Below are 9,645 nucleotides of genomic sequence, written 5' to 3'. Positions count from 1 at the left end.
TGTCCATGAAATTTAAAAATATTCATGATAGTTCAAAAAGTACCCATGAAATACAATCGAGAAATGAAGGCTACGATTTAAATACAATCGATCTTAGCTAGCTATCTGTTCACAATCTTCTTGCCCTTCTTTTTCGCAAATGGAGTTCTTCTGTGGAACGGACGTCCTTTAGGTAGGGTGGTCCTGCTTCTTCTTGTGGTGTATGCTGCTACTTCATCATCGTCGTCATGTTCGATCCTCGGGTCGCCGTACTTGTCGAAGTCTTGCTCATTGGCTACTCCATCCATTCCGATGATCTTCCTTTTGCCTCTCCTCACGACAACACGACTGGGCTTTGGCAGGTCGGTAATGAAGAAGCATTGGTCCACTTGGGAAGCCAGTACCCATGGCTCATTTTTCGCGGTGACGTTTGCGCCCGCGGTCTTGTATTTGGCTTCGGGTATAACCATGGTGGTGAAATACCGGTCTTCTTTTATGACGTTCTTGGCCCATCTAACACGGAACATCGGGACCTTCTCTCCAGCGTAGCTCAGCTCCCAGATCTCCTCGATCCTTCCGTAGTATCTGTCCTTGTCGTTACCGGTGTAGGATTCCATCGTTACCCCGGAGTTCTGATAACCATCGCTCTTCATGTCCTTGGCCTCGGTGTAGAATGCGTAGCCGTTGATATCGTACGCCTCATAGGTCATCAGGTTGTGCTCGGCGCCCTGTGACAAGGCGAATATGAGTTGTTCTTCCGCGGAAGAATCCTCATGTAAAGGGTACGACAGAAGCTTATGCTTGAACCAACGCGTGAAACATGAGTTGTGCTCTTTGAGTGTATCTCCGTCCGTCCTCTGTTGGCCTCGGTCATTGTACGTCTTTTTAATAAAGGTTTTGTGCTCTACCACCCAAGGATCGACCACGTCTATGTGTTGTAGCGCGACTAGGTTTGCTCTTTCAAAGTCGGCGAGTCGACCCTCGAAGTCGACATGCATTTCGCGGCGACCCTCACGGTGACCCCATCCAGCGAGCCTGCCGAGGTGCCTGTTGACGGGCAGACCAACGGGGTTCTCGATGCCTAGATAATTCGTGCAGTAGGAGATGCACTCTTCGGTCAGAAAGCCCCTAGCTATGCTTCCTTCTGGACGTGACATGTTGCGAACGTATCCTTTGATGACACCATTCATCCTTTCGAACGGCATCATGCTGTGCAGGAACGTCGGCCCGAGTTGGATGATATCCTCCACTATATGGACCAGCAGATGCACCATAACGTCGAAGAATGCGGGCGGGAAGTACATCTCAAGCTCGCATAGTATCACCACGATCTCTTCTTGTAGCCTTCTGAGTTGCCTCACGCCAATCGACTTCCGAGAGATGACGTCGAAGAAGTTGCATAGGCCAAATAGCGTTTCACGGACGTGCGCGTCCATGATCCCACGGATTGCAACTGGAAGTATCTGCATCATCAGCACGTGACAGTCGTGAGACTTCATCCCGTTGAACTTCTGCTTCGCTGGGTCTAGGTATCTGCTTATCTTCCCCGCGTAACCGTAAGGAAGTTTTACTCCTAGGAGGCAGGTGAAAAACTGCTCGATCTCCTCCTGACTTAGAGTGAAGCACGCGGGAGGGTAGTCATTTCCGGTCTTCTTGGCCTTTTTGCCTTTGCGACGACTTTCTGTGTCCTGCTTCGCCTCATCATCATCATCATCATCATCATCATCATCATCATCATCATCATCATCATCATCATCATCATCATATATAGCGTGAAGCTCCTGCCTGATGCCCATTGATTTCAAGTCTGCCCTTGCTTTCGGCCCATCTTTGGTCCTCTCTGGCATGTTGAGCAGGGTACCAAGCAGACTCTCGCACACGTTCTTCATGATATGCATGACATCAAGGCTGTGAGGCACACGGTGGATCTTCCAGTACGGCAAGTCCCAGAAAACAGACCTCGTTTTCCATACCTTCAGCAGCGGCTCTGGCGCCTTTCGCTTCTTTCCCGGCTCTGGCGCCTTTTGCTTCTTTCCCGGCAGTGGGCAGTCTTTCCAATTTTTCAACAGCTTGTCTATTTCCTCGCCGCTCCTCGTACACGGGCGTTTTCGGGGTTCGGTTTCACCATCGAACAGATCCTTGCGTTTCCTCCACGGGTCATCATCGCGAAGCCACCTTCGATGTCCCATGAACACGGTTTTCGAAGACCCGGGATCTCTATCTAGCTGGCGATACGTTGTGTCATCCATGCACCTTACGCATCCAGAAAATCCGTGGACTACCTGCCCCGCAAGATATCGGTAACCGAGATAGTCGTGCACCATCGTGAGCAGTGCGACTCTCATAGGGAAATATTCTTTCTCTGCGGCGTCCCACGTATTGGCTGGCATTTTCCACAGCGTGTCAAGCTCCTCTTTCAGCAGCCCCAGATACAGATTGATGTCGTTCTCTGGTTGTTTCGGCCCTTCAATTAGCATACTCATGTGAATGTACTTCCTCTTCATGCACAGCCAGGGGGGAAGGTTGTACATCCACACAAACACAGGCCAGGTGCTATGTGTGCTTCTCTAGCTGCCAAACGGATTGACTCCATCAGTGCTCGTGCCCAGCACAATGTTCCTTGGATCGTTCCCAAATTCTGGGTATTCGAAGTTCAATGCTTGCCACTGGCTCGCATCCTTAGGGTGACTCAGCATCTTGTCTTTTTTATCTATCTCCGGATCATTTGCGTCATCTTCTCGCTTCTTCTCCTCCCTATCCGCGTGCCAACGCAGGAGCTTTGCTACCTTAGGATCCGCGAAATACCGCTGCAGACGAGGAGTGATCGGAAAGTACCACACCACTTTTCGAGGAGCTTTCTTCCTCTTCTTGTATCGAGTGACACCGCACACCGGACATATTGTAGACTCCGCGTGCTCGTCCCGATAAATGATGCAATTGTTCATGCACACATGGTATTTCACGTGCGGTAAATCCAGAGGACACACGATTTTCTTCGCCTCCTCCAAACTGGTCGGGCACTTGTTCCCCTTGGGAAGACGTTCGTGCCAGAATGACATGTTCTCGTCGAAGCATGCGTCCGTCATTTTGTGTTTTACCTTCATCTCCAGGGCCATGAGCGTTACTTTCAGGCGGGTATCCTCGGGCCTGCATCCTTCATACAATGGAGTAACCGCGTCTAACTCAAGTTGATCCATCTTGGCTTTCTCTCGGGCGGCAGCTCTTGCGTTATCCGTCTGCTTGAGAAGCAGCTCTTGAATATGAGGGTCCTGCACCCAGCCCATCGATGGTCCAGCGTCGTCTGCTCCGCCGGCATCATCATCTTCATGATCATGCCCGTCGCCTGCTCCGGCATCTTCCTCATCATCATGTCCTGCATCTTCTACATGATGACTGTGTACAGCATCACAGTCGTGATCATCTCCTGGGGATTCTTCGTCTTCTCGCCCGCCCGAGCCGCGGTGGTTGTCTTGCTGCCCTTCCTCATTTCTTGCCCGGCCCGCATGGACGACTTCGTAGTCATCTTCATCACCTTGCCACCGATAGCCATCCATGAAACCACGCAACAGCAGGTGGTCCCGCACCTGCCCGGAATCCGGGTCCGCAATAAGGCTCTTCAGCTTGCATCTTCGACACGGACATCTTATCTCCGTCTCGTTCTTTTGAAGCATCTTGGCCTTCGCGGACCTCAAAAACCTATTCACGATGCCTTCGGTCATCGTGCGGACCATGGTCGCCTGCGGGGTAGAGCAAAACGATATTTTAGAACCAAACAAAAATTTGGCATGACTTTCCCTAAAAATAGGACCAAAAAGAATGCTTAATGCCAAAATTCTCGCCGAAACGGAAATGAATCAACATTCCGGCAAAATATTGGCAACTATCGCATATCAAATACCGGTACACCTCCAAACACAAACACATATGCAACACCACAAACATATGCAACACCACGAACATACATAGATCTAGCTAGGCCGTAAAAAGTGCATGTGCACATTGTTGTAAGGAGAACAACCTAAATATAGCTTCCCCCCTTACTTACCTATTAAAACAAGGTAATTTAACCACTTAATTTGAATGAATCTATGGTGGAAATGAGGTGAAAAAGAGGAGGCACCCGAGACAAGGAGGAGGTGGAGAGAATGAAGTGGGGAGAAAGTGAGTGTGTGGGTAGGAGAGGTTGTCCCAAATATCTTGTTGCTGCCCACTTACTAATGGCGCACCTCTTGCATGGTGCGCCATTACTAGTTACAACTACTAATGGCGCACTTGAGCAGGATGCGCCATTAGTATGTTTGGATAGGCGCACTAGTTCAAAAAAAAATTCTATACTAATGGCGCACCCACTGCCTGGTGCGCCATTAGTAGTTACAACTACTAATGGCGCACTTGGGCAGGATGCGCCATTAGTATGTTTGGATAGGCGCACTAGTTCAAAAAAAATTCTATACTAATGGCGCACCTGCTGCCTGGTGCGCCATTAGTAGTTACAACTACTAATGGCGCACTTTGCCCGGATGCGCCATTAGTATGTTTGGACAGGCGCACTAGTTAAAAAAAATTGATACTAATGGCGCACCCGTAGCATGGTGCGCCATTAGTAGTTTAAACTCTAATGGCGCATCAGATTGTGGTGCGCCATTAGTATATACTAATGGCGCACCATCTTTCTGGTGCGCCATTAGTGTCAATCCCATCTATAGCCCCTTTCCTAGTAGTGTCAAAAAGATATAAGTGAAGCACATAGAGTATTCTAATAAATTCTAATCAGGTGGGATTCTTCCAAAAGGTGTGTACAGCAAGGATGATTGTGGTAAACCAAAAGACAAAGACTAATCTCATACACGACGCTCCAAGCAAAACACATATGATGTGGTGAATAAAAATATAGCTCCAAGTAAAGTTACCAATGAACAAAGACAAAAGAGGGGATGCCTTCCGGGGGCATCCCCAAGCTTAGGCTTTTGGATACTCTTGAATATCTTGGGGTGCCATGGTCATCCACAAGCTTAGGCTTTTGCCACTCTTTGTTCCATAGTCCATCAAATCTTTACCCAAAACTTGAAAACTTCACAACACAAATCTCAACAGGAAATCTCATAAGCTCCGTTAGTGAAAGAAAAAAAACACCACATAAGGTACTGTAATGAACTCATTCTTTATTTATTTTGGTGTTGAACCTACTGTATTCCAACTTCTCTATGGTTCATACCACTTAATACTAGCCATAGATGAATCAAAATAAGCAAACAACACACGAAAGGCAGAATCTGTCAAAAACAGAACAGTCTGTAGCAATCTATAAATAACCCAAACTTCTGGAACTCTAACATAAAAAACAGAATTTTTGATGTGGAATGCTACCTAGCATAATTCTCAATGTAATTTTCTTTATTGTGGCATGATTGTTCACATCCAAATGATTCAAGATAAAAGCTTATAAAACATAAAAAAATAATGCTTCGAAGCATAGTAACAAATAATCATGTCCTATCAAAATAGCATAGCCAAAGAAAGCTTATCCCTACAAAATCATATAGTTAGGCCATGCTTCATTTTCATTACAGAAAATACTCCCATCATGCACAACCCCGGTTTCAGCCAAGCAATTGGTTCATACTTTTTAACACGCTTCAGCTTTTTCAACTCTTACGCAATACATGAGCGCAAGCCATGGACATAGCACTATGGTGGTATATGGTGGTGGTTGTGAGGAAAAAAAGGGAGAAGATAGTCTCACATCAACTGGGCGTATCAACGGGCTATGGAGATGCCCATCAATAGATATCAATGTGAGTGAGTAGGGATTGCCATGCAACTGATGCACTAGAGCTATAAATATATGAAAGCTCAACAAAAGAAACTAAGTGGGTGTGCATCCAACTTGCTTGCTCACGAAGACCTAAGGCATTTTGAGGAAGCCCATCATTGCAATATACAAACCAAGTTCTATAATGAAAAGTTCCCACTTAGTATATGAAAATGACGACATAGGAGACTCTCTATCATGAGGATCATGGTGCTACTTTGAAGCACCAGTGTGGAAAAGAGATAGTAGCATTGTCCCTTCTCTCTTTTTCTCTCATTTTATTTTTTTATTATTTTTTATTTCCTTTTTTGGCCTTTTTTCTCTTTTTTCTTTTTAAAGTCCGAAGTCTCATCCCGACTTGTGGGGGAATCATAGTCTTCATCATTCTTTCCTCACTGAGACAATGCTCTAATAATGAAGATCATCACACTTTTATTCATTTACAACTCAAGAATTACAACTCAAAACTTAGAACAAGATATGACTCTATATGAATGCCTCTAGCGGTGTACCGAGATATGCAATGAATCAAGAGCGACATGTATGAAAATTATGAAGGTGTCCTTGCCACCAATGCGATGTCAACTACATGATCATGCAAAGAGCAATATGACAATGATGAAGTGTGTCATAATAACGGAACGGTTGAAAGTTGCATTGCAATATATCTTGGAATGGCTATGGAAATGCCATAATAGGTAGGTATGCTGGCTGTTTTGAGGAAGGTAAATAATGGGTGCTTGATACCGGCGAAAGTTGCGCGGTATAATAGAGGCTAGCAAAGTGGAAGGGTGAGTGTGCGTATATCCATGGACTCACATTAGTCATAAAGAACTCATATACTTATTGCAAAAGTCTACTTGCCCCCAAAGCAAAGTACTACTATGCATGCTCCTAGGGGATGGGTTGGTAGGAGTTAACCATCGCGCGATCCCGACCTCCACTCATAGGGAAGACAATTAAAAGAGCACCTCATGCAACAAATTTGTCACACAACTTTTACCATACGTGCATGCTACAGGACTTGCCAACTTCAACACAAGTATTTCTCAATTTCATAATTACCCACTAGCATGACTCTAACATTACCACCTCTATATCTCAAAACAATTATCAAGCATCAAATTAATCCTAGTGTTTTATGCACTTTCTATGATAGTTTTTATTGTACCCAACTTGGATGCTCATCATTCTAGGCCCAAATTTATAACCATAGAAAATAACATGCTGTTCTAAAAGACTCTCAAAATGATATAAGTGAAGCATGAGAGTCTAGCAATTTCTTCAAAATTAAGCCACCACCGTGCTCTAAAAGACACAAGTGAAGTAGTAGAGCAAAAACTATCAAGCTCAAAAAGATATAAGTGAAGCACATAGAGTATTCTAATAAATTCTAATCGTGGGATTCTCCCAAAAGGTGTGTACAGAAAGGATGATTGTGGTAAACTAAAAATAAAAGACTAATATCATACATGACCCTCCAAGCAAAACACATATCATGTGGCGAATAAAAATATAGCTCCAAGTAAAGTTACCAATGAACGAAGACGAAAGAGGGGATGCCTTCCGGGAGCATCCCCAAGCTTAGGATTTTGGCTACTCTTGAATATCTTGAGGTGCCATGGGCATCCCCAAGCTTTGGCGTTGGCCACTCTTTGTTCCAGAGTCCATCAAATCTTTACCCAAAACTTGAAAACTTCACAACACAAAACTCAACGGGAAATCTCATAAGCTCTGTTAGTGAAAGAAAACAAAACCACCACATAAGGTACTATAATGAACTCATTCTTTATTCATTTTGGTGTTAAACCTACTGTATTCCAAGTTCTCTATGGTTCATACCACTTAATACTAGCCATAGATGCATCAAAATAAGCAAACAACACACGAAAGGCAGAATCTGTCAAAAATAGAACAGTCTGTAGGAATATGTAACTATCGTTAACTTCTGGAACGCTAAAAATCCTACCAAAATAGGAAGTCCTGGAAAATTTGACTATTGATCATCAGCAAAAAGAATCAACGAAAAATCACGTTTCTGTGATTTAACAAAACTAAATTCGTGCGTGCAAAGTTTCTGTTTTTCAGCAGAATCAAATCAACTATCATCATACGTTATCCTATAGGTTCTACTTGGCACAAACACTAATTAAAACATAAAATCACATCTAAATAGAAGGTAGACGCAAAATTTATTACTAAACAGAAACAAAAACAAAAAATACAGATTAAATTGGGTTGCCTCCCAACTAGCGCTATCGTTTAACGCCCGTAGCTAGGCATAAAAGCGAAGATAGATCTAAGTAGTGTCATCTTTGGCACTCAATTCATAAGTAGCTCGCTTGATAGACTCATAAGGTAATTCGACTTTGTTTATTGGAAAGTTCTCCATGCCTTTCCTTAATGGAAATTGGAATTTAATATTCCCTTCCTTCATATCAATAATCGCGCCAATCTTTCTAAGAAAAGGTCTACCAAGAATAATAGGGCAAGAAAGATTGCAATCTATATCAAGAACGATAAAATCTACGGGCACCAAATTTATATTTGCAATAATGAGAACATCATTGATCCTTCCCATTGGCTTCTTAATGGTGGAATCCGCAAGGTGCAAATTTAAAGAGCAATCATCAAGATCACCGAAACCTAGAATATCACATAAAGTTTTCGGAATCGTGGAAACACTAGCACCCAAATCACACAAAGCAAAACACTCATGATCTTTAATTTTAATCTCTATAGTAGGTTCCCACTCATCATTAAGTTTTCTAGGTATAGAAACTTCCAAATTAAGTTTTTCATCATAAGATTGCATCAAGGCATTAACGATATGTTTGGTAAAAGCTTTATTTTGACTATAAGCATGAGGAGAATTAACAACGGATTGCAACAAGGAACTACAACCTTCTAAAGAACAATTATCATAATCAAATTCCTTGAAATCCGAGATAGTGGGTTCAATGCTATTTAAAGTCATGACCTCTCCAATCCCACTTTTACCAAATTTAGCATCAAGATCTAAAAACTCCAAATTATTGGGACGCCTTCTAACTAAAGTTGACTCATCTCCAGTCCCATTATTATCAAGATTCATATTGCAAAACAAATATCTAATAGGGGACACATCAATAACTTTAAGATCTTCATCATTATTTTCGTTGAAACTAGAAGAACACGCCTTTACAAAGCAATATTTCTTAGCACGCAATCTAGCGGTTCTTTCCTTGCACTCATCAACAGAAATTCTCATTGCTTTGGGAGACTCATTGATATCATGCTTAGGAGGCGAAGATCTAAGTTTAAGAGAATCAACATCAAGCGAAAGTCTATCAACGTTCCTAGCCAAATCATCAAATTTGAGCAATTTTTCTTCAAGCAAGGCATTAAAATTCTTTTGAGAGATCATAAATTCTTTCACACTATTCTCAAAATCAGAGGGCATCTTATTAAAATTACCATAAGAATTATTGTAGGAATTTCCATATTTATTAGAGGAATTACTAGGGAATGGTCTAGGATTAAAGTTTCCTCTATAAGCGTTGTTTCCAAAACTATACCTACCAACAAAATTCACATCCATAAATTCATTATTATTCTCAATCAAAGTAGACAAAGGCATATCATTGGGATCAAGAGGAGTATTTTTAGCAGCAAACAACTTCATAAGTTCATCCATCTTTCCACTCAAAACATTGATTTCTTCTATAGCATGCACTTTTTTACTAGAAGATCTTTCTGTGCGTGTCGGTGTACTAGAGTAGGGGTACCCTAGTATCCCAAACTTGTGCACGGGCAGTCACAGCACCCCGCGGCAAGGCTTGCCGGGTGACCGCCAAGGTCCTCCGTGGTTCCTT

The sequence above is a fragment of the Triticum dicoccoides genome, chromosome 1B (assembly GCF_002162155.2).
Source record: "Triticum dicoccoides isolate Atlit2015 ecotype Zavitan chromosome 1B, WEW_v2.0, whole genome shotgun sequence".
Classification (NCBI taxonomy): Eukaryota; Viridiplantae; Streptophyta; class Magnoliopsida; order Poales; family Poaceae; genus Triticum; species Triticum dicoccoides.
The sequence above is the reverse complement of the archived record's forward strand: the minus strand, read 5'-3'. Positions refer to the sequence as shown.